At 43.1% G+C, this 25,720-nt stretch overlaps 1 protein-coding gene across 12 annotated transcripts in view; it reads right to left on the reverse strand.

The window, feature by feature from the left end:
- Positions 1 to 24,298, reverse strand: part of RGS6 (regulator of G protein signaling 6) — a 483,467-nt gene extending 459,169 nt beyond the window's left edge. For 7 of the 12 annotated variants that reach the window (XM_059691688.1, XM_059691690.1, XM_059691682.1 and 4 more), the window contains exon 1: positions 23,518 to 24,003. The gene's annotated coding sequence lies outside the window, so the exon portion shown is untranslated. The other 5 variants (XM_059691693.1, XM_059691692.1, XM_059691684.1 and 2 more) reach the window with 4 other exon arrangements.
- Positions 24,299 to 25,720: the final 1,422 nt, after the last annotated feature.

A 25,720-nucleotide genomic window follows, 5' to 3' on the forward strand; every position in this document is an offset into this window, starting at 1 on the left:
CTCTTTTGTTAGTGTAGATAAGTTGGTACCAAAGGTCATTCAATAAAAATAAACTTGGGCAAAAAATGGAGAAGAGACAGGAATTTGTAATTTATGCTAAGAATTTAATTACCCAAGATATCCCATTTGAATAATGTTAATTGCTTTCTTCATCATTTATGAATTAGGATGCATTTTAAAAGCTAGATTACATGAAGAGATAAAGAGCATCATTCTAAAATCTCTATCCACTGCAATATCAGTATTTCTATGAATATAGTACTACATGGAAACACTGATTATTATTCTAATCAGTAGCTTTGAAAGTTAAGTGAACAACACACTGTTTATTATTTATAAATAACTACTTATTTGCCTTAATACAGAATATGACTGAGCATGAAAAACAAAATCTGAGTCCGTTTATGTATGCTCATTTGTCTAAGTAACAGAGCCATTTGGGGCTCCTACTGCTTTATTTTAAAATGAACACTTTCACTTTAATGAGTATATTATCTTCCACCTAGAAAACTGTGTTATAACAGTAAGGTTGGAAATGACCTAGAAATAACCATGTCAGTCTTCCCTTTGCCTTTCCCTGACTCTCTTCCCTGCCCCCCGACAGAAACATTTCTCTGTGTTAAAGCAGGCTGATGTCCCAGGACCTGGACTGCTAAGTAAATGTGGTTAGGAATTCCAGTGAGTCTAGTAATGTCATAGAAGGGCTTCTATTTTGATTCTTCCATCAACTCATTTTGAAACTCAAGCTAGTCATTTACCTTTTCTGTGTCTATAAAATATCACCTCTGAAATACATGAGAGTCCCTATGTCAACAGTTGTTAGAGAGAGCTGAGTGCAAAACCCGCATAGGTAAGGATGTTCTGCTAAATTCACTGACTATAAAGCTGGTGTTCATGAAATTAAAGGAATAGATTCTCACTCATTACAATATGGTATAAAATATTTATTTTTAAGTGAAGTACAATAGAAATAGGAATATTTTAAGTTTAGTGGTAGAGGAAAACAAAACCTTCTTCATGTTATTTACATATACTACATGTATACCAGTATACACGTAATAAATTATTCAGGGACTTTGAATTTTAATATTTGAAGAATGTGAATGTTTTTCTGAAAACACAACTACATTTCAATAGAGTCCAGTGGTTCTCAACCTTCCTAATGCCGTGACCCTTTAATACAGTTCCTCATGTTGTGGTGACCCCCAATTTCATTGTTACAAATTGAACATAATTAAAGCATAGTGATTAATCACAAAAACCATATGTAATTATATATGTGTTTTCCGATGGTCTTAGGCGACCCCTGTGAAAGGGTCGTTCGACCCCCAAAGGGGTCGTGACCCACAGGTTGAGAACCGCTGCAATAGACTCTCCAAGAAGACACAAGATAGTTTCGTGGTTACAAGCTGGCCTATGCCATCAGACGGATCTATGTCTGGGTCCAGGCTCCACCACTTACTAGCTGTGTGATCTGGGGCAAGTTACTTTACCTCTCTGTGCCTTTGTTTCCTCATCTGTCACAAACCTGTCCCGGCACAGCGGAAAGCCTTCTGAACTGGGATGCCTGGTTCCTCTACCTAGTCTGCAACTAACTAGCTGTTGGAACCAGGTTAAGCCACAGATTCTCTGCACCCCAACTGGACATTGGCTAGCAAACCCAGCATCCTTAGTATTCCCTCCAGTTCTGACCTAGAACTCAGAACTTCCAATTTCTAAATTTCCTTCAAAGACTCACCAGAATGTTCCACGCTACCTCTCTTCCATCACCACTGCCTATATGCTAGCCCAACTCCTCTATTAGTGACAGTGCTCCTGCCGAGCTTCTCAAAAACCACAGAACTGGGGGTACGCTTTCCTTCCCAGCCTTCGCATGCCTCCCCCTGAAGCAATTCCTATAATACCACCGCCCACCACTAGGTGCCACAAGACAACATTAGTCTTGGAGCAAACACTGAGCATCCACTCCCAAGGATTGGTGCTAGGCCCTGGAGAGAGAAAGATAAATCAGATACAAGTGCTCTCATTACAGTGTTCAGAGTCCAGCAGGGGAGACAGACATGTCCACAAAAGCAGGACATTGTAATGTGTGGGTGTTCCGTTATAACAGAGCAGGAGGAGGTGGCCACCGAGGTCAGAGCAGGATGAGCGGGAGTCGAGGGAAGGCAGAAGAGGACACTCGAACCAGGTGATGACATAGGCATGGACATCTAAAGACCCAGCAGTATAGACGCGCAAGGAGAGAAAGAACACGTGAAGATGATGTGATCTCAAGGAGAGTAAGTGGGAGGACAGCCAAATGTGGAGAGTGAAATAACAGGGATTCTCACCTATCTGGAGTCATGACTTTGTTTCCTTGTTTATCAGAGGGCTCCTCTACGAGAAAGCCAGTTCTACTGAGTGGAGTCTCTGTCAATGGGGTTCACCCTATATCCCTGGCATCTAGAACAGAATAGGGCCTGGCACAGAGTTGGTACTCAAATATTTTTGAATGAATAATGGAACTGATAAGACTCTGCCAAGATGCAGTGAACTCCTTCGGGAACACTCCCCTAGATGGCAAGCCATTAAAACTGCCCAACAGAGAGGGCTCTTTATCTACAAAGCCCTATGTATGGAATCACACATGACTTTCCCCAGGGGACATGGATATGGATCAGCCCTGAACTCAGGAACCCACTTCTGAATCCATGAAAGACATGTGGGAGGGTGGGAAGTATAGTGAGGAGAGCCCCTTTGAATAACAGAACAATTGAGCATCTCTGACTCAAGCTCTGATTAGCAAATCTTTTGAAAGTTGGAACTGCAATTTACTCCAAATTTATATTGCATTTGTAGCTCTTAGTTATGACAAATGCCAGCTGTTTTCCTTTGTAATGGCAGCTTCTCTGGAGCAAGCTAAGCTCAGAGTCCAGCCGATAACAATGCCGGGCAGAGCAGGTAGGCAAGACCCAAGGATGTGGAAAAGCAATGGGCTTTGCAGTCAGACCATGAACTGCATCTCAGCTCTGGTCACACCAAGGCTGCTGTGGGCCTTTGGCAATTGGCTCCCCCATCCTCAACTTCCAGCTCTTCACCTGGAAGATGAGAACCTTCTACTCTGCAGGGTTGCTTTTGAAGAATAAAATAAGTCATGTAAATTGCTTAGCAAAAAAATAAAAAGGAAGGTAGCAAGTGACTAGCAGTCTTGCTCTGTGCCAGTGTTTAGCCAAATGAAATCCCCAGGCCACCTGCACCAGAAGGACTGGAGAAGCCCTTCCCCCATCCTCACGTATTCTGCCTGGGTGCACAGGACAGGAAGCCGGGGTGGACCTCTACAATTACACCACAATGCCACGAAAATCATGGTCACATGCAGCTGAAAGCCTGAAGATGTCACTCCTGCCGCTCTTAGTGCCCAGGCCTCACAACTCCACGCAGGAAAATGTCTTGTAGGACAGGTAATCACATCTGGCTGTGATATAGTCTGAACATTTATGCTGCCAAATAAGAGTCCTGCTGATGTTACTGCCTCTCCTCCATGTTATATCAAATTCATATTGTTTGCCTCAACCCATTAAAACCCAATGGATTTTTTCCTGACATAGGCAATGTTAAGCTCTTCAGAAAAAAAAAATTTACAAGACGTGTGCTAGCTCAGTAGTGCAAGCTTGTTTATATAGTTTTAATCTGACTGAGTGGGCAGGAACCTCAAGGGGAAAGAAGGAAGAAAACAGCTATAAAGAACAAATAACTCTTCCTGTTATAGCAGAATCTGCCAACCTGACATTTCCTATATGCTCCAGCCTCAGATGATCAACGACAGATCGAGTGTCTGTTTCAGGTAATCACTAAAGATCTGAAACAAGGTGACAGAGCTCAATGCCCAGGGGCCAATTTTGATGGCAATGCCAGGTACCCAGTATTTTACTGAGATATAATTGCTTAATCACTTCGGGTCTTCAGTTAGAATTCCATGGTTCCCAAAAGCTGATCAAGGACCTGAACCTGACTAACAGGCTCAAAATCACCTGGGGGAGATTCTAAAGACACATGTTCCTGATTCCCATGCTCCAGAAAATCTTTTATTACTACTAGAGGCCCAGTGCATGAAATTTGTGCACAGGTGGGGTCCCTAGGCCTGGCCAGTGATCAGGGCCGATCAGGACCATCTCACCCAGTCCTGATCGGTCCCAGTGATCAGGCCTGCCGGTTGGTGGGGGGGGGGGGGGCAGGAGGAGGAGGAGGGACCGTGGGAGGTTGGCCAGCCAGGGGGAGGGACCATGGGAGGTTGGCTGGCTGGCCAGCGGGGAGGGACCAGCCAGGGGTAGGGACCTCGGGAGGTTGGCCGGCCAGCCCCTATCTCGTTATGTAGATGTGCTGAGGTAGCTGGCAAGCAAATACCACAGACAGAGTGCCCCAAAATGGCCTGAACACCAGCTATGCTTTGAGGTGAAAACACAGCTCTACTTTGCTGCCTGCACTCGGGCCACCTCACTCTCCCTGGGGCGGAGTTGCTGACAGACAGACAGATCGTCTCTCCTACCTCAGCTGCACATTTTCTCGGGGCTCCACCCCCAAGCATGATAGGTAGCTGACTTCGGCCAATGGTGGCACACTGCCGTAGGAGCACTAGCCAATCAGCAGTTGGGAGCCCAAAAGGCACTGGGCCAAGCTAGAAGGGGCAGAAGGGTGAGCAGCGCAGTGCGGTGCGATGGCAGAGGTAAGATGGCAGTGGTGCTTACTTTACATCTTTGCAGTTAGGCTGCTGCGATTCTCTGGTGCTCAGAGCCTTAGCTGGGGGGAGGGACCGGCTGGGGGGAGGGACTACAGGAGGTTGGCCAGCCGTGGGAGGTTGGCTGTGGAAGTGCACTGATCACCAGGGGGCAGCTCCTGTGTTGAGTGTCTGCCCCTGGTGGTCAGTGCACATCATAGTGACTGGTTGACTGGGCGTTCCAGTTGTTTGGTCTTAGCGGTCGCTTAGGCTTTTATATAGAGAGATTATTATTAATTGATGAGAGAGAGAGAGAAACATCAATTAGTTATGCATTCATTGGTTGCTTCTTGTATATGCCCTGATTGGAAATTAAACCTGCAACCTTGGTGTATCAGAACAATGCTCTAACCAACTGAATTTCCCAGCCAGGGCTGTTCTAGAAACTCTAATTTGGTCGGTTAAGGCAGTGGTCGGCAAACTGCAGCTTGCGAGCCACATGCGGCTCTTTGGCCCCTTGAGTGTGGCTCTTCCACAAAATACCACATGCGGGTGCGCACGTACGGTGCGATTAAAACTTCATGGCCCATGCGCAGAAGTCAGTATTTTGTGGAAGAGCCACACTCAAGGGGCCAAAGAGCCACATGTGGCTCACAAGCCGCAGTTTGCCGACCACTGGTCTAGGGTGGCCCCTAGAGATTTATGATTTAAACGTTCCCCAGGTGATTTGGAAGCACAGGCGAGCTTTGGAACCATTGACCTAGATTCCATGGAGCCTGCCTACTCTTCACCTGATCCCTCCATCCCTTCCCATGTCACAGCCGTACTGAGCTGGGCTCCTTTAACTTCCCTTGTATTCCGACAAAAACTCACTCTGATGGATAAAACCAGGTCCTGGGATTGAAGAACTGGCTCTCAATCCTGGCCTTGCCACTTCAGTGCTGTTTGCACGAGCCACTAACTACTGTGCTTCTTTAGCCTCTGAGACTTGGTTTCCTCATCCAGAAAATGCAACACTAATCACCCTGCTTCCATGGTTCTCAGCCTGGCTGCTCAGAATCACTCAGGCAGAGCTTCACAGCTACTGTAACAAGTGGTTGTTATTCCTACTCTACAGGTGAGAGAATTGAGGCTCCACAATATAGAGAACTCGCCCAAAGTAACACAGCTTTTCAGCCAGAAAACTAAAATTCAAACTCAGCGCTGACCTCAATGCCCACAGACTTGCAATGTGTCAGTCTTGGTCTCCAGTGAAATCAGCTATATAGAGTATTTAAAACAAAACTGTGTAAATTTATACGAAATTTAAGTATATAGCTAAATATAAAACCCTGAGCACCTATATACAATATATAAAGTACTTAGTACTAGATACTACTGCACATAGTACAACTGATACACAGTAGGTCCTCAACCACTTTGTAGTTCCCTCCGTCTACTTCCTTGTGTCTTAGTGAAGTTGACTTACCCATATCAATCCTATCTTAAGACATATATATAGGGGGAAACATATCTCTCTCTCTCTATATATATATATATATATATAGAGAGAGAGAGAGAGAGAGAGGTCAATGGTAGAAAATAGGAACATATGTAATACTGTCAACAATAAAGATTCTAAAAAAGATATATATGTATGTATATATATATATCCACACACACACACACACATACACACACACATATCCTATACTAATAAAAGAGAAAAATGGTAATGGGCGTACGACCGATACCTTTTTCATTGGCTAATCAGTGAGATATGCAAATTAACTGCCAACTAAGATGGCAGTTAACCGCCAAAAAAGATGGCTGCTAATTTGCATATTGCAGGCAGGATGGTACAGTGCCATCAGAGAGCGGGTTGGGGGTGTGAGTGCCAGCAGTCGCCCGGGACCTGATCCCGCCGGTAGACCCAGACGTGGGCCGGCGAGGCGGCTGCGGTGTCCACCCGCACTCACGCCGCCAACCCGCGAGAGCGGGTAAGGGGCGTGAGTGCCAGCGGTCGCCCGGGACCCGATCACGTGGGCCGGCAGGGCGACTCGCCCCCAACCCGCTCTCCCGCCCAGCAGGGGACCCTCATTTCCTCCTATCACTGGTTCTGCCCCCAGCCCAGGCCTGATGCCTCTGTCAGAGGCGTCAGGCCTGGGCTGGGGTCAATGCCTGAGGGCTCCCAGTATGTGAGAGGGGGCAGGCTGGGCTGAGGGACACTCCCCCCCACACACACACCCAGTGCATGAATTTCATGCACCGGGCCCCTAGTACATATATACATACACACACACACACACACACACACACACACACACACACACAACCCTCTCTGGTTTGCCACAGCTTCATGACTAAACAAACTAATCTACCAAAACTGCTCATAAAGAAAAATATTTTTGCATTTCCTCTATTAAACAGTACTCCTAAAAATTAAGCTGAGAGGGAGTAGAAAATTCTTCACACAATAGGATGTGTTTGGCCATGTGATGTGCCCCCCAGTCCTGGTAACACCATCACTACTTGAAGCTCAGGTCCACCCAGGCATCTCCTCTTCCCGGGGCTCTGAACTCCACACTGTCCTGGACCCTGCCAATCCCCACTGACTCTTCTGCCTTTTGAACTCTTCTCTTTAAACTTTGACCTTCTGTGACTTTAATGGAAACCTGGCTTCCCCCTGTAGCCCCTTGTCCTCACTCCACATATCAAGACCAGGATGGAAGGTAAGCATCCTCCTGGTTGTCCATTGCTGTTTTAAATGATGTCCCCCCACCCCCATCTTCCTACCCAAATCCTTGTTCTTGTGACACTCAGATCCTCAGGCTATGCCACCATCTACCCATCCTCACTTCTGGGTCCCCCCTCTCTCTTATGCCCTTTCATTTCCTGAAGACTGGGTTCCGGTTCTCCACCCCTTAGTCAACCTTGGTGACTGTAACATCAGAATCAAAGACCTAACTGACAAGCTGGCTTCTCCATCCTTTTTAGTTCCTCGCCTGAATCTTTTCCTCCATGCCTCCTCCCAGCCCCTGCCTCGCACGGCTACATGCTGAACCTCATCATCACCAGTGCCTGGACCACTCAGGTCGCCCACTCTGTTCACCTTCCCTCTTTACAGCTCAGCTACTCTACATTCACTGCAAACATTCTCCAAACTTATTTAGACATTCAACCTACAACTTTTTTAGTTTTTTCTTCTCTCACTGGCTCCATGATTATAATCACTCAATTGCTTCCTTGCAAATATCCTCAACTCCCTCCCCTCCCCCTTTCTGTGTTATATTTCCTGGCAAATCCCCAATACTGACAGAACCTGAGTATCCACCATACAATATCCACACCATATCCGAATATCCAAGATCACATCCAGGCAGGGAACACTTTGGGGTGGGCTGAGGCAGAGGTCAAGAGGAAATCACACAACCAGGCTGACTAGTGGCATTTTTAATTCATGAGCACAAATACTTCCCACCAGATCTAAAACGTTTTCCTACCAAGTTTGATCTCTTCTTCTGAATTGGTTACCTCATGTCTCCTGCTTGTTCAAACTTTACACACCGTCTCAGTTGATGAGGGCACTTCAAACTCCACCGAAGAAATGGAAGCCAGCAGAGGGCAAGACTCGCATCTTGGGACACCCTCACCTAAATCATCCTGTAAGTCGTCTTCCCTTCCATTACCATAGAAGAAGTGTCGCGGCACTTACTAACGAAAAGGTGTCCCACATTTGCTCTTAGGTGGAAGGTTAGAGAGCATTTCTCCTCTCCTCACCCTACCACCCCATCAATGGGGCTCTAGTATAATAACAGGGAGTTACAGCAAAAGGACCTCTCAAACACAAACTCTGAGGAGTACTTAGGAAACCTACAGTCAAGAGAGGAGACTAAAACAGGGGAACTGAAGCTTCTGGCATCTACAGCTACAGCAAACATTAAACAGCCCAACCCTCAGCCAAATGAAATAAAACCCCACTCTAACGGCCTAGCTGTCTCAGCTCCTAATATCTCACACATTGTGTTTGGCTCTCAAGCAGTCATCAGAACCAGACTCAGATAAGACACAGATGTTGAAATTATCTGAAAGGGAATCCAAAATAACTATGACTAAATATGTTAAAGCTTATAATGGGGAAAGTAGGTGGTAATTAAAACAGAGAAACAGAATTTTTTTAAATCCTTAAAAAGAGAAAGGCTAAAAGTAAAAAAACACTGTAATAAACTAAGACTGCTCATTGGTAGACTCTAAATGGCCAAGGAAAGAATCAGTGAACTTCAATGAAGATCAATAGAAATTTCCCAAATGAGAGAGAAAAATAATTTTTTTAAAAAAATGGAACAGCATATCCAAGAACTGTGGTACAATAGCAAAAGATGTAACATAAGTGTAATTGGAACACCAAGAGGAGAAGAAAAAGGAGTAAAAGAAATATTCGAAGGAGTAATGAGTGACAGCTTTCCAGTTAATGACATACACCAAACCTCAGATCCAGGAAGATCAGAAAACACCAGACAGGGTTGAAAAGCAAGAGCAAAAACCACTACACCTAAGCATATTATATTCAAAGTGCAGAAAAATCAAAGACAGAGAAAATCTTGAAAGAAGCCAGAAGAAAAAACACCGTAGCATATAAAGGAACAAGGATAACAATTATAGAGGGCTTCTCAACAGAAATGACGCAGATGAGAGAGTGGAGTGAAATAGTTACAATGTTGAAAGAATAACACCACACACCTAGAATTCTATATCTAATGAAATTATCCTTCCAAAGTGAAGGAAAAATAACGACTTTCTCTAACTGTCCCCCTTCCCTCTTTACAGCTCAACAAACAAAAACCAAGCAAGTTCACTGGCAAACTTGCTCAGCAAGAAATGCTAAAGGAAGTTTTCCAGATACAGGAAAATTAAACAGGTCAGAAACTTGGGTCTACAAAAAAGAAAGAACAAGCATCAAGGAGGAGATAAACAAAGGAAAAATACAGTCTTTTATTGTCTAATTCTTAATTATTCTAAGAGAAAGGAGTAAGACTCTTTTGAACAATGCTCAAGGGAAAGAAAAAAATGCTATACGTTAAAAGACTACAATATCAATGTCTAACACAGAGTTCCAGAATAGCCTTGACCATCAGCTAGTTCAAGGTTGGAAAAGTAGGGCCTGGGGGACAAACCTAGCTGGCTGCCTGTTTTTGTATAATCTATGAGCTAAGAATGGTCTTTCCAGTTTTTAAATCGCCAACAAAAGTTGAAAGAAGAAGAATATTTTATAACACATGAAAACTATAAATATCAAATTTCTGTGTCCATAAAGTTTGATAAATAAACTCCCATTTGTCTACTGACTGTCTATGGCTGCTTTTATGCTACAAGAGCAGAGTTATATAGTTGCAACAGAGACCATATGGCCTGCAGAGCTCAAAATATTTACTATTACATAAAGGATTTTGTGAAAATAAAAGCATATATTAAAAATATACATGTTTTATGTTCCCTGAACAAGCCCAATCGTTTAATTTTTTCAGAGGATGAAACTGAGGCCTGGAGAAACCAAGTTATATTCTAATGTCATCTGGCTGGTTAGTAATAGAGCCAGCATCAGAATTTGGGTCTTGAGAGCCTAAATGCCGCCCCTCTCACATGAGAGACCTTACACTTTATAAGTATGGGTGCTAAGGTTATAGTGTCTAATACTACTAATACTACTGACTCCAGGGACTGCAGAAGTAACATTTTATCATCCTCTTGGTTTATATGAAAGGATGTATGACTGCTAGAGAAGAAGTAGGAGTGACAGAGGAGCTTTGCCAATTTTTACACACAAGACAGGGATGACTAAGAGATAAAAAGGATGACGTGTTCCCAGGGGATCCGAGAAGAAAGGCACTCCTCTTGGCTTCTTTTAAAAAAGAATGTCAGTTTTGTTCCTTAGAATTTTGTTGTTTTCTTTCTTCATTTTTTTAAGAACAGGCAAAATCACTCTCTTTTTAAAACCCTCAACCTAGGCATTTAAATATCAGTGCATCTCCTCTATGCTCCATAATGCATGCACTTGGAGCAGCAAGAGCAGCCTTTTCATCTGCTGGAGATAGCAGATGTAACAAAAGAAAGATATACCCATAAAGCTCATCAGGCAGGAGCAATACAAGTCAGAAAATAACAGGTTTTTGAGTAGGTTTCTGTGGGGTTTTTGTTACCGTGTAGACCAGCGGTTCTCAACCTGTGGGTCGCGACCCCTTTGGCAGTTGAACGACCCTTTCACAGGGGCCGCCTAAGACCATCCTGCATATCAGATATTTACATGACGATTCATAACAGTAGCAACATGACAGTTATGAAGTAGCAACGAAAATAATTCTATGGTTGGGTCACAACATGAGGAACTGTATTTAAAGGGCCAGAAGGTTGAGAACCACTGGTGTAGACAAACATCATACAATTAGAATGTACCACTTCCTACAATGAGGGTCTAACGTATAACAGAACAACCTCAAGAACTAGAAAGGCTTGATAAAATTTTAAAAAAAGAGAGCTCCCAAGGTAATGAGTACATTTGGGACCGGGGCGGGGGGGGGGGGGGGGTGGCGGGGGAGGGGCAGGGGAATGGGGGAGATGAGCTAGACATTCCATGCAACTATTGTCTTAACCATTTAGTCAAATTCAACATGTGTGCATGAAAATATTCTTAGCAAATTTTGAATGTAAAGGAACTGCTTAATCTGATAAAAGATAGTATAAAACACAACAACCATAATATTTAATAGTCACACTTTGAAAACTTTCCCACTGAGATTAGAAATGAGACAAGGATGCCCACTATGACCACTTCTATTCACCATCATATTAGAGGTCTTAGCCAAGGCAATAGGCCAAAAAACAAACAAACAAACAAAAAAAACCACTTAAATAAAAGACATAATGATTGCAAAAGAAAAAGTAAACACTGTTTTGCCAGTAATTTGATTGTATACATGGAAAGTCCATAATAATCTACACGGAGCTATTAGAATTAAGAAGTGTGTTTAGAAAAATCACTGGATACAAGGTCACTATATAAAAACCGATTGTTCCCTAACCGGTTTGGCTCAGTGGATAGAGCGTCAGCCTGCGGACTCAAGGGTCCCAGGTTTGATTCCGGTCAAGGGCAGGTACCTTGGTTGCGGGCACATCCCCAGTGGGGACTGTGCAGGAGGCAGCTGATCGATGTTTCTCTCATCGATGTTTCTAACTCTCTATCCCTCTCCCTTCCTCTCTGTAAAAAAATCAATAAAATATATTTTTTAAAAAACTGTTTGTACATATCTACGATAAATAACTGGAAAATGACGTTTTTAAAAGATATCACTTATAATGTATAAAATAACTTCAAATACTAAGACTATATCTCAATAAAGGTGTACAATACCATTAGAACATAGAGAAATACAAAGCACTAACAGAAATAAAAGGTCTAAATAAATGGAAGGCTATAGCATATTAATGAATTGAAATAACCAACATTTTAAAGACATTAATTGTGGCTAGAGATTTAATGCATTCCCAATCAAAATCTCATCAAAGATTATTTTAAATTTATATAGTGGTGCAAATGGCTAAGAATAACCAAGCTATTCTTAAATAAGAACATAGCTGGAGGGCATACACTTCTGGATATCAAGACTTATTATTGAGCTATATTTATTAAGACCGTGTGGTATCAGAATAGACAACTTGAACCATGAAAGGGGCTAGAAAGCAGAGAGAGACCCACATATAAATGATCCCGTCTGATTTATAACAAAGGTGACATTTCAAAGAGGTGGATAAAAGGAGATTTTTCAATAAGTAGTGCTGGGTTAACTGGATATACATGCAAAAAAAAACAAACAAAATAAATATGGATCCTCTCTTTATGTCATAGATAAAAACCTCAGGTAAAATGCAAAACAAGAGGGCTTCCAAAAAATTGGGAGAACAGCTTCATGACCTTAGGGTAAGCAAAAATTTCTTAAGCAGGCACAGAAAAAAAAAATAAGCATAAAGGAAGAATTTGACAAATTGGATTACATTAAAAGAAAGATCTCCTATTCATTGAAAGAGAATTAAATGTCAAGAGCCACAGAGTAGGAAAAGATACTTTAAATACCCATAACTGGTAAAAATATTTGTTTTTAAAAAGAAAACTCCTACAGTAAATCAATAAGAAAAAGATAGACAACCCAATTGATTATTGGGCAATGAAATTGAATAGGGACTACAAAAGATTAAAGAAAAATGACCAAAATAAAATACATTAAAAAGGCACAACACCATTAGTTACTAGGGAAAAATTGAAACCACCATGAAACACCACTACACACCCACCATAATGGCTAAAATGCAAAAGTTTGACAATCCCAAGTGTTGACAAGTATGTAGAAAAATTGAAACAATCATAAACTGATGACAGCAGTATAAATTGATATACCACTTAGGAAAACTCTTTGTAAGGACCTACTAAAGTGGAATATATGTACTCCATGTTTCAGCAATTCAGTCTTAGGTGTATACAAAACAAAAATGCATTTACATGTGCACTAAAATCACATATAAAAAAGTTTATAGCAACATTATTCATAGTAGCCCTAAACTGAAAATATCCCAAATGTCTACTAACAGCAGATGAATAAACAGTTTGTGAAATATTATAGAGTGGGTTGCTATAGAGTAATAAAATGAATAAACTACTGCTACACATCACAACATCACAAGAAATTCATCGTTTGATGATTTTTTCAATCAATGCTGTACATAAGCCACAAAAAGAGTGTATATATGTGTGTGATATGTGTGCGTGCACATATATATACATATATATGTTATATATTTCAAAAATGAAAACATATGATGACAGAAATCAGGTTAGTGGTGACTACTGGGGGAAGGGAAGACGTATGAGGTGTTTTCTGAGGGATAGGTAATATTCTATCTCTTGGAGGAGATAACATAGTTGACAATTCATTAAGCAATGATTTATATACTTCCTTGAAAATATGTTATATGAATAGAATTCTAAATTTAAAAAAAGAATAGTGCAAATATTCTGACAAAAGAATATAGCATCTCTGGTTTGCAAGATGGGACTCAAGCCCTCTCAGAAAGAGCAATGCAAAAAATCATATAATTGCAGGCATATGGTTACAGGAATGGTGGAAGACCCAGAGGTTGTGTCTGTCACCACTATACACACTCACCCTGATGTCTGTGCAGTAGGCATAGACCAGAAGTAATAATCATTGAATGAGAGAGCTGGTATAGAAGTGAAACAAGATTAGAAACATACCATTGAAGGAATGCCTCACATTATCTGAAAACTACATTTTAGATAGTGAAAGTCTTCCAACTCTTTAAAATGTTTCAGAACTCTCAAAGAGCGGTTGAAATACTCTGCATTCATTCTTAATAACTTTGCACTGCCCAGCAAACAAAACCCAAAGTCCTTCGGCCAGTTTAGCAGATGGATGCAGTTACTGTTTCTGATTGCCCAAAATATTCTCTTGCTATCAAACTTGCTTCCTCTGATAGGGAAAGGTGAGCCTGTGAACTATCCTGGCCAGAATATGCTGTATCACTAGACACATTGATTGCATTGAGGTAGACATAAGACTCTAATCAGGACTAATCAAGGTCCTTCCCTGAGACTGAGATAAGGACACTGTAAGTAAAAACATCCCTTCCCTTTGTTGAAAGGATGTGACAGCAGAAATATGAATGACCATATACTTTTTCTCTAATGTTACAGAAGGAGGAAGTCAAGATGATAAGGTATCAAGTAAGAGTGCTGAGATAGCATGTATGTCCCTGGATCCGGCCATGCCTGAATTCCCAGGTACATGAGTCAGATAAATTCCTTTTTGCTTCAGTTGGTTTGAATTTTACTTTAGTTATAAGTTGTTTTGTTTTGTTTGGTTTTTTGTTTTTGTCCACATCCTTGAGAGCCCCGAATCCCCATCATCACCATCATGATAATCATCATCACCAACCATCATCATCATGTATGTGACATTTAAGTTCCTCAATAGACTGGCTGTAATTTGCATTTCTAATCTTGTCAATCGCTGTTCATCTTCATATAACTAACAACATGACCCATCTCAACCACAGGAAACTTTCTCCCACCAAGAATTCCCAATAACCAAAACCCAACTCAAACTGATCTATTTCCAAATATACTTTTATTTTTGTTCTTGTTGTTGTTAATCTTCACCCAAGGATATTTTTCCACTGATAGAGAGAGTGGAAACATCGATGTGAGAGATACATCAATTGGTTGCCTCCTGCACATTCCCCAACCAGGGCCTGGGATGGAGCCTGCACAGAGGTACATGCCCTTGACTGGAATCAAACCTGGGACCCTTAAGTCTGCAGCCGATGCTCTATCCACTGAGCCAAACTGGCCAAGGCTCCAAATACACTTTTGAGAGCCAACTAATCCCTCCTGTTAAGGACAACTAGAAAATATAAGAAACTGGGCATTAAACAGATTGTTTTTTAAGCTGGGGAGGGGGTTGTAAGGCAGATAACAGGCAAGGAAAGTGGTTTTTTCAGAGACGCGTTTGAAAGCAAAAGGAAGCCATAGAAACAAAAACCTGGAATTGATAGCATACTTTGGCAAGAAGCTAAATACCTTATGCATTGGGGTGAGATATCTGAGAACTTCCGAATCAGTCATGCCAAGCAAGTGATATAAAGTTTATCCCAAATTTATCCACTTTACCCTTGAGCCACAGGAAGATCCAGGCCTCAGTGGTCACCCTCCCAGTCTGAAAGTCTAAAAGGTTTTGACCATTTGGACGGGGAGCCTGACACAGTGGGGGAAATGCCTCTTTGCATAGGAATCGTGCATTGACTGCAATACAACAAAACCACTTGTAAGTATTTCACTGCAGGGGCGTGATCTCCGGAAAAACAGTAAGAAGTAACTAGACATTCATTGTGGCACATCCTCTATTACCAGCAGAAGGTGAGGTAAATGTCACTCATAATCAACTTTGTGTTCTCCGTTTTCTTTCTTTCTTTAATAAATATTCATTAAACAGTTTTGCTTGCAGCACTATCCCTGTTTCACGTATCCCTGTTTCCCCATTAGTTTTAAGTTCATCAACAGATTTCTCGTGCCTGAAAGGTTTTTAAGGACCTGGCTCTCAGCGGGGGGCGGGGGATGTATTAAAAATCCTTTGTAACTCTGTCCTTGTACTTACACGGAAACGACTCAGGCACACTCTTGCCACCAAGCCCACTGGCCCTCCAGTGTCCAACTCATCACTCAGTGAAATCTCTCAGTGGGAAGTAACCCTTCCCTCATTCCACCGATAAGTGTCTGTCTTACCACATTCTGTTTCTCCATCTTTCCCCCTCACAGGATTTTAAACTTCTTGAAAACAGCCATATCTGATCACCATCACCCAGAAAAGTTCTTCGGTAGTGGGACTTCCTACCAAGGTGGACAAGCAGGGCGAGGAGCGGGGAAGACCTTACACCAGTGGTCAGCAAACTGCGGCTCGCGAGCCACATGCGGCTCTTTGGCCCCTTGAGTGTGGCCATGAAGTTTCAATCGCACTGTATGTGCGCGCCCGCACGTGGTATTTTGTGGAAGAGCCACACTCAAGGGGCCGCAGTTTGCGGACCACTGCCTTACACCAACGGGGTGACCTGGAGTGAGAACTCCCTCCCCTCCCTCCCCTGAGTAAATCAGAGATTTCCAGGAACACTCTCTCTTTCAGTAATGCCCTCAAAGCAATCACAGTTTCTCAGCCCTCCATAGCGTTAAGTCATTTCATCTAATGTCACATACCCCTGCCTAAGGGCAGAAGCTAGCAGCCAAGTGCCCACTACCTGCCACTCTCAAAGTTAAAAAAAAAAAATCTAAAATATAATCAATACATTTATCCTTTCTGAATGCATACTTTCTATTTTGACCAGCTGCTGAATCAGTCTTTGTTTTAGGATGTATAGTCAGCAAAATAATATAATGGCATCTTCCTGCTTGGTTTGGAATCTGAACACAGTAGCACTTACGTAGCAGCTTAAGAGAAGAATACACCGGACATTTTTTACAGTTGTTGTCTTTCTTCTAGAGAGGTCGCAAACAGAAAAAAAACCACAGCTCAAACAGGTGTTTGGTTTGGATTGGACAATGTAGATCTGCACATTTTCTAATTGGAATTAGTTGCTAATGATTAAAAATGTGCGACAACAACGGGGCTTTCTGAGCAGCTCAGTCTCTTTGCTTTAACACAGCTCTCACCCACCCCTAATGCTTCCCAGCCCTAGAATCCAATCCAGATGCCATTCATCATCGCGCATGCGTGGCTTTTAAGGGGGAAAGTGTCTCTACCAAAAATGGGACAGAGGGTCCCATGTTTCCAGAAAAATTAGTTCTTGCTCTGAAAGCAAATAATAATTGGTTTAACAACCAATTATCATCAATACCTCTCACCTGAAAAGCTTGCTGTTATTCCTCTCTTCAACTATGAAATTTCTATTTCCCAAAGCCTGTCTCTTCCGGATCTGATTATGTAATGTTCTCTCTCTCTGAATTGAACTGTATTTACTATCTTTGTCATCTATTTGCTATCTAATCTGCCTTATAAAATTCCACACATTCTTTTCACTTAATATCCCTTACTGCTAGTTTTCTGTTTATTTCTATCATCTTCAAGACAACTGAATTGATCTCAAGGGTAGGGTTCCTGTCTATTCGCCACCTTGTGATGTATCAGAGAGACTCGGGACTTTGGGATCAGGTAAAAGCTGAGTTTAAATCTTGGTGTCTCGATTCAATAACTATCTAACCTCACGTGAGTGAACATCTCTTTCAGGTTTGGTTTCTTCATCTGTAAAATGGGAGCAATACCACCTAATTCCTCTTAAAAGGCATTGATCTGCAAAAAAAAACTTTTATAAATGCTGGCTGTTATTTCATTAGATCAGTCCACTGCAATGTGACAGATCCATAGCTTTGTAGACTAGGCAACTTTCTGTTTAGAAAACCAATTTTTTCTCAAGCATTTACTACATGTGTGGCTCTGTGCTACAGCAAGACAAAATTATGGTTTTAAGAAAACCAGACCACAGTCAAGTGGGAAAGACCAACATTAATGTATAATTCAAAAGAGGGTTTGAGGTAGATCTAGCTAGGCAAAATCAAGCAAAAAATAAGAATGGAGATTATAACTATTTGCACTTGCATTCGCACTATACCTGTCCATGCACCCACACTCCGACCAGTCCATGCATCCATACTCGTACCTGTCTATGTACCTGCACCCAGTTGGTCCATGCACACACCTACACCTGAAGCAGTCCACGCATCTGCACCAATTCATCCTTTCTCCCATCTTCATCCTCCCATAGCTGTCACTCTGAAAGTCAATAACTCAGCAAACATTTACTACCTCCTACCATGTGCCAAGAACTGAAAGAGATACCAAGGGTATAGACAAAACATAACACATGGCCTTGTTCCGGGTGTGGGCCACCATCTGGCATAAGAGATATCCATGTAGCAGCAGTCCCCATGTTCCCCTTCTCTTCCTGTCGTGACTAATGGCCTTTAGGCTCCAGGAAACACATACATCTTTGGCTACCACAGAGGAAGGTCTTTGCCACTCCACCCTCTCCACTTAGTGTCTGGGCTACTTGCTTTCTACAAGCCTCCTCTCATCCAACGTTACAACTATGGAGCAGGGTTCTCCCAGGGACTGAGGAGTCCCTCAGATGCTAGGTTGGATATATCAAGTCCTCAGGAACAGACAAAAAATAAGAGGGAAACCATTACCCTGAAATACTTATTTCCCAGCAGACTCTTATCGGAGGAGGTCGTGGAGAGGATGTGACCGCCAGTTAACCCAAGATCTGGATCCTGGCAATTGGGAGCTCCTCGGCCCCTCCCTGTCCTTGGAATGATCCTTCTGCCCACTGTTTCCACAGCGAGAACCATTTTCAAGAACACAGCCTTGAGACTGTAAGATGCTGCTGAGACCATCTGGTCTGTATATGTGAGCGAACCCTGGTAAGGCCTCTATAGAAACTTTTAAGATTCTAGTGGGTGGGTGTGGAAATCTACTCTGTGGTTGCCCAACCCTCCTATGTAAATTCCCCTGACTATTAAGTCTGCCACCTACCAACCTTGCGTGGTCTGTGTCTTTCTTTGCACTCCGTGTATGGAAGCTGGTTTCAGATTTTACCCAGGGAATTCCTGAGGTTTCAAATCAACAACTGATTCTCAATATTATTAGCAAATAGTATGGTATGACATGGTCCATCTCCTCAAGTTACTAAGCCCCCTCTGCCCTGTACACTGTACAGGATCCTATTTGCTCCTCACAGCCATACACACTCAAGGGATAGTTTTTTTTTAATTATTCCCATTTTACAGATGAGGAAATTGAGGTTCAAAAAACACAATTAACAGGGCTGTGCCTGTTGTGCTACTGAAGAGCCAATGATCACAGTTCTCTGTCAGGGCCTGGGGCTGGCCAAGTCTCAGTGCAATACACATGCCTCAGCTACTTCTGAGGGGTGTCACCACTAGTTTATCTCATGTAGGATACTCCTCTCAGAAGCCTTTGTTTAATGTGCACGTCCCCCTGGACAGGAAAATAGCATGGGTAAGTCAGACACTAGTGGGAACTCTACCCTGCAAAAACTAAAGATGGCTTTTCCTTTGATGGCTTCACCTAAGTATTTAGAAAAGCCAAGACAGCTCGTCTCCACCACAACTCACTTGAGCAGCCTCAGTTACATAAGCAGCTACTTTGCTCATATTCAAATATTTACACATCTTTTTAAAGTTGCCATACATAAAAGGGCTGTAGCTTATGTTTCTAACATGTAAGTAGAAAGGAAGGATTTGTTTTCTAGACACGAAGTAGCCACAGAAGGTTGACCAAAAGAGGGGTATTTCAGCCCGCTAGACTCTCCTAGTCATCAAATGCACCCCCTCAATGCCCTCTCTTAGTTTCCTCAGTAACCTATCTCATAGAATGTTTGTGGGCTCCAGTGAGCATTGCTCTGCTGAGAGAGAGAGGGGGGGGGAGAGAGAGAGAGAGAGAGAGAGAGAGAGTTGGGGTGCTGTCTGGACTATTGCTTTCTTTAGCTGCTGCTTTGGTAGTTAGGGTAATAGTGAATTTCCTCCCTCCCTCCTGTACTGGAATGTAGATGTGGCAGAAAATGAATTGCCTCTGGGAGGCAACAGTGAAGCATTTGATAAGCTTCATGGTTTGTAACATCTCAAGCAGGTACTCTGAGTTGTTATTTAATGTAACTCATTAGGTTTAATGTGCATTTTAACTGCCTACTTGTGGGCATTTTTGCTTTTCTTGTAGTTTGAAGAACTTCATTTCATGACTGATTATTACTCTCATTACAGACTTAATAGTTTCATATTCTGGATGATGGTCTTTTTTCTCTTGACTACTTCAGAAAGCTTTTTCCCCATGGAGAAACTGATATTGATTCAACCAATGCTTACTGAGCCCCTACTGGCAGGTACATTGCTGGCATGGAACAGGTGGATGCAAGGAAAAGTAAAACAGTGCTTCTGCCCCCAAGAGCTTACTACCTAGTTCTCCGTGTGGACCCCAGACCAGCAGGGTCAAATTATCTGGGGACTCTCCAGACCAACTGAGTCAGAAACCCTGGGGATGACCCCCAGCCATCTGTGTTTTAAAAAGCCCACTTCAAACAAAGATGATCCTCATCAAATGTGAAAACAACAAGTATATTGTTAGCTTCTTGAGCTAAATCTAAAAGTGTCATTTGTCTGTGGAGGAAACAGGTTCAGAGGCCTTCAGAGGCCAAAGGTCGCATGAGGAGTTGGTGGAGAGATTGAAACCAGAACTAAAGTCTCCCACCCAACATGGCCAATGTTCTATTTCTTTTCTGATGCTTTCATCCCTAAGTCTTATAGGGAGCCCCAAGCATTACTGACCCAAAGTGCAAATCTTGCTTTTCAAAGAAAACACATAAGCAGAGAAACTACTGTCTTTAAAAATAAGGACCACTAACAAAAGTTAAAGCCCAATCTATCAAAACCATCCAGAAAACTAGCAATAATTTTCCAAACCTTTAACACATATCCAAGTTTCATTTATAAGATCTGAAATTTGGAGGGGGGGGAGTGGGGTAGGGAGGGGTAAAAAAAAAAATCCAATGAATAATGTGATCAGAATAAATCCTGGAAAAATATATACAGTAGCATGCAATGGTTCACCTTCTGTGGGAGAACTACCGATGTCCTTTCTTTCTTTGTAGTTTCCAATTTTTCCCCAGGGGTTAGATATTACTTCTGTAATAATAATTTTAAAAAAAAGTAAAACTGTTTCTTGAAATGTTACATGCAGGTCACTCAACATGAAGGTTTATTTTGTAATCCTATTTCTCTCCATACAGCAGGACAGTGTGTGTGTAGTAATTATTTATATCATGCCATATGTTACAATAAAGATGGAATTTGGTAAATATATTCCTTCCAGCTGGCACTGAAAATGAAGAGGTTAAGTGCTTTCCTGGGTTCAAAGCATTCCGAATGAAGATGAGCTAACTTGTGAGGCTAAAGGAAAATTAATCCCAGCACTGGCATCTCTGAGAGCATCTCTTTTGAAAAATGTTGATGTGACACAGAGCTCCTTACTCATATCTCCCTGACGTTTAACCCCTGGCACAAAACAGAATGTTCAGCAATTCCTGGCAAAGTCGAAAGAGTTGGAGAGATAAAATGCCTGGGAGAACATCAGAGAAATAAGAAACGGAGTGATCCTATTTTCACATAAAATTCTGTCCCTGTGGTCAATCAGACATCCAAAATTACTGGCAAAATTATATTGTCCTAAATGTCCTTTTAGAGACTTCCTGATCCTAGCACAGTGCATACAAATGTTGGACCATGACGCTCTACACCTGAAACCAATATAAAATTGAGTGTCAATTGTGCTTCAATTAAACATTGTTTTTCTTTCACAAGAAATGTTTGCTCATTTTTAAAAATATCTATGTTGGCTATCTTCTTCCACAAAATCATTCACAAATAAAAAAATGTCTCATTTAAAGAGACCTTTCTGCCATACAAGCAGAAATGATGTAATGTTTCACTTGATAAGAAAAAAAATTTCGCTTGAAGAAAAACTAGCATTGTTTTACTGAAGCTCTCAGCAATATATCAGTGAATATTAATTTAACTTTTTTAAAGGAGACAGGGAAGTAAAGGTAAGAGCCAATGTAATGAGTATGAAAAAGGAAGCACAGTGGCTACCTATGTCATCAAAATACCTTGCAGTAGTGGATATTTCTAGAATTTACAAACACTTTCAGGAAAGGACAAGTTATTGGGGTAAGGGAAATATATATATATATATATATATATATATATATATATATATATATCCCCAATGTTTATAGTACATAAAATCACCATATTTACACAACAATGTAGCTTGACAATAATATCAGAGAACTCAGAAAGAATCTATCATCTTGGTTTTCTGGGTTCGGCATGAAGCTTTTGCTTATAAAGGTATATCTCCAAAGAGTGCCTCTCAAATTCCCCTCAGTCCTCAACTTGCTTTGTTTCACAGGGTAGTCCCATCCATTGCAAAATTAATCAGTTAATAAGAAAAACACGTAGCATAAAGAACATACAAAAAGTCACAGAAAGTTTCTCACCAACTCCCCAGTGCTCCCTCCATATAATTCCCCATCTGCCTCTGAACATGGATCTGTAAAAGCCTTCACATATTAAGGTGAACCTTAACAGTTTCCTTTCTGTCTACCACTTTGGACAAAGCGCGCGTACACACACACACACACACACACACACACACACACACACACTTGTAGCTCCGTCTCTAACTACATTTGGACAGGTACCAGCCCAGTTCTTATTCTTCCACCTGCCATCCCCCTCTGGTGAGAAAAGGGTGCAAGGTTAGGCTTTACCTAATTCCGCTTATTTGGGCAGTTTTACTCTGGGGCTGCTAAAAGATACTGAAGAAACTCCCTGCAGATCTAGTGCCTAAGCCCTGATAAACACCCAGGGAACAATTCCAAGCCAACAATAAGATCCAAAATATCTTCAGTTTGTAGCATGGAAATGCCACTCCTCTCAACAAGAGAGAAGGAAGTAATATTCCTCCCTACTCCACCACATTAAAAAAAAAAAAATACAGCAGCTTTCCTTCTGAACAAAATTAAATTTTCTGGGTCACTTTCCCTGTCTCTCTGGGCCACTTGCTACGCAGCCTGACAGTGACTGTAAATACAGGGTCTCTTCAGGCGACCAGCTTGGTCGTCATCCTCTCAAGAAAGAATACCTGGTTCCCTTTCTGCTGCGGTTCCCAAAACCAGACCCCGACACCCACCCCTACCACTCGCTCGCTTTTCCTCCAAACCACAAACGGGCCAGCTGATTCGGAGGGAAAGTTCAGGATGGTCTGTTTGTGAAGTAAAGCTGCCCTAACTGCCGCCAGCACATCAGCGGAGGCTGGGAGTCCCCGAACGCACCTACCGTCTGCGCTCTGGTCCCAGGGGGTGCGCGCTTCACACCCCAAGCCCGGAACGTGCCTTCCGTGCAGACCTGCACCCATCCCACACAAGTCCGCACGCCAGCTCGCCTTGCCACTTACGTAAGCTCGTGCCTCTACGGTCCCAAACTGCACGCGCGCGCACCCCGACACTTGTCACGCATCTGAAACGGACCAGCATCCACACCCAGGCGATGAAATGACAGCCACCCATAGGGATTGGGGGGTGGGAGTGGGGGCACGCAGTTTTAAGACACCTCTCCCCCCACTTGTTTCTCCCCCATTTCTGGTCACAACTACCATTACCTTAGCAACCAAAGAATTGCCTGGACTCCCCCTCCGGCTCCGAATGTGTCCTAAAGCCAAGCTGGCGCCAGGTCCATGGTAAAGCTAGAGAAACCCAAGAAACGGGGATCCGCAGCCTCTTGGGAGCGGAGGGGACGCCTGGGTCAGTCTCCGCGCTGCTCTCCGGCGTCTCGCCTCGTCTCGGCGAGTTTCCGGGGTGGCGAGCGCGGGGACTCAGCGGGCGGAGAGGGGAGCCCGGGGCCGGCGAGGAGGCGCGGCGGGGCGCATGGTGCCAGGGCGCGGGACGCCCGGCCGTCTCCAGCGCGCGCGCTCGCCCGCCTCTCCCGCCCCAGGCCCGCCGGGGTCCGCGGAGGTCGGTCGGCGCCCTCAGCACCCGCGCGCTCCCGCCGCCGTGGGAAGCCGGCGCCCGGGCGGAGCTCTGGCCGCCGAGCAGGGCCGAGCGCAGGAGCTGCCCCAACTCGCGGAGCCGCTCAGCTCGGCCGCTCGGAGCCGCTGCAGCGGCGCCCGCTGTCGGGTGTGGAGCGGAGCTGCAGGCCGCGCCGCGCGCACCTGGACGCCGCCACCTGCGCCCGGACCTCAGCGGCGCGAGGTGGGCGGGGCGGGGCGGGGCGGGGCGGGGCCGAGGCACCTGAGCCCGTCCCTGAGGCCACGCCCACTCCGGCTCACCTGCTCCCAGCGCCGCGGGAGGTGCATGGGACCATTTGCAGAGGAAGAGAAAAACCTAGAAATTCCAGGCACTTGAGCTGCCGCCGGGGAAACTGGCAGGTTGGTTCAGCGACGCCGAGCTGGGCGCGGCTGGAAACTTCAGTGGCGTCAGGTCTGCCTCAGGGAGTCGGGGTCCCGAGCGGTTCACTCGAGAGCCTTTGCGTCTCTCGCTGACGTGGGGAGCTGGCGCCCTCTAAGTTAAAACGGGCCGCCGCCGTCCTCTGGGATATGGTTACCAACCTCGTCATTTTTATTGATTCAACATTCACACCGCATGCTGTGCTTGGAGTCTTTTGTGATTATTCTTATCGGAAACACCACAAAAGAACTTTCGAGAACATTTAGCAGCTCTGCAGATATTCTTGGGGAAAGAAGAAGAACGTTGAAGACAGAAAATTAGAAAGGGTACCTCGAATTGATGACATTCTGTAATGTGAGAACTCTGAAATGTGACGTTTAGTTCAAGATCCAGGAAATTGCATGCGGAAATAAGATTGTTGGTGCTAACTGGTAACCAGAGGATTGGTGTCCGATATCGATATTATCAATATCAACAATAAATTAAAGATTTATTCTTGAATTGTATGGGGGGAGGGGCACTTGAAATAAAGTGCCTAAAGGCTTCTAAGGATGGGTGACCTGGACTGTCTTCATCCATGTGGGTCCAGAGGTTGAAATTTAAGGTCTCCTTTCCTACATACATCTCCCACCATTCTATATTGATTAAGGGATGTATTAGTTCTTTCATCCAATAGACAATAATTAATGCCTGCCCTGTTAGACCCTCTGCTAAGCACTAGAAATGGATGAAGAGTAGAATTTAAATGTTATACACACACACAAATAAGGTAATTGTGAGGGGATGAAGTGTTAACTAACCTTATTGTAATCAGTTTTGCAATATATCTATCAAATCATCACATAGTATACCTTAAACTTCATGCTATATGTTAAAAATATCTTAATAAAGCTGGGGAAAACATGAAATCAGATATATATTTTTCTTATATTGATATATTTTATGTATTATATTGGTTTTCTAATATATGTTACATAATTTCTTATATATGGAAAATATTTTATTTCATAAAATATATTTGATTACACATATTATACACACATATGTACACACATTTCTGACATGTGATTTTATAAATATAATTTTTGTATATATATAAAATGAGAAACATCCTATCTAATAAAAGAGAAAAATGGTAATTGGCGTACGACGATACCCTTTTCATTGGCTAATCAGGGCTATATGCAAATTAACTGCCAACTATGATTGGCAGTTAACTGCCAACTATGATTGACAGTTAACTGCCAACTAAGATTGGCAGTTAACTGCCAACTAAGATTGGCAGTTAACTGCCAACAAGATGGTGGTTAATTTGCATATGTAGGCACAATGCAGGGAGGCGAAAGGGAAAGCAGGAAGAAGCCCCCTGCCACTGACAGTGATCAGAAACCCAGGGGGGAGCTAAGAGCTGGGGGGCAG

Source organism: Myotis daubentonii, chromosome 1 (assembly GCF_963259705.1).
Source record: "Myotis daubentonii chromosome 1, mMyoDau2.1, whole genome shotgun sequence".
In the NCBI taxonomy this organism is placed as follows: Eukaryota; Metazoa; Chordata; class Mammalia; order Chiroptera; family Vespertilionidae; genus Myotis; species Myotis daubentonii.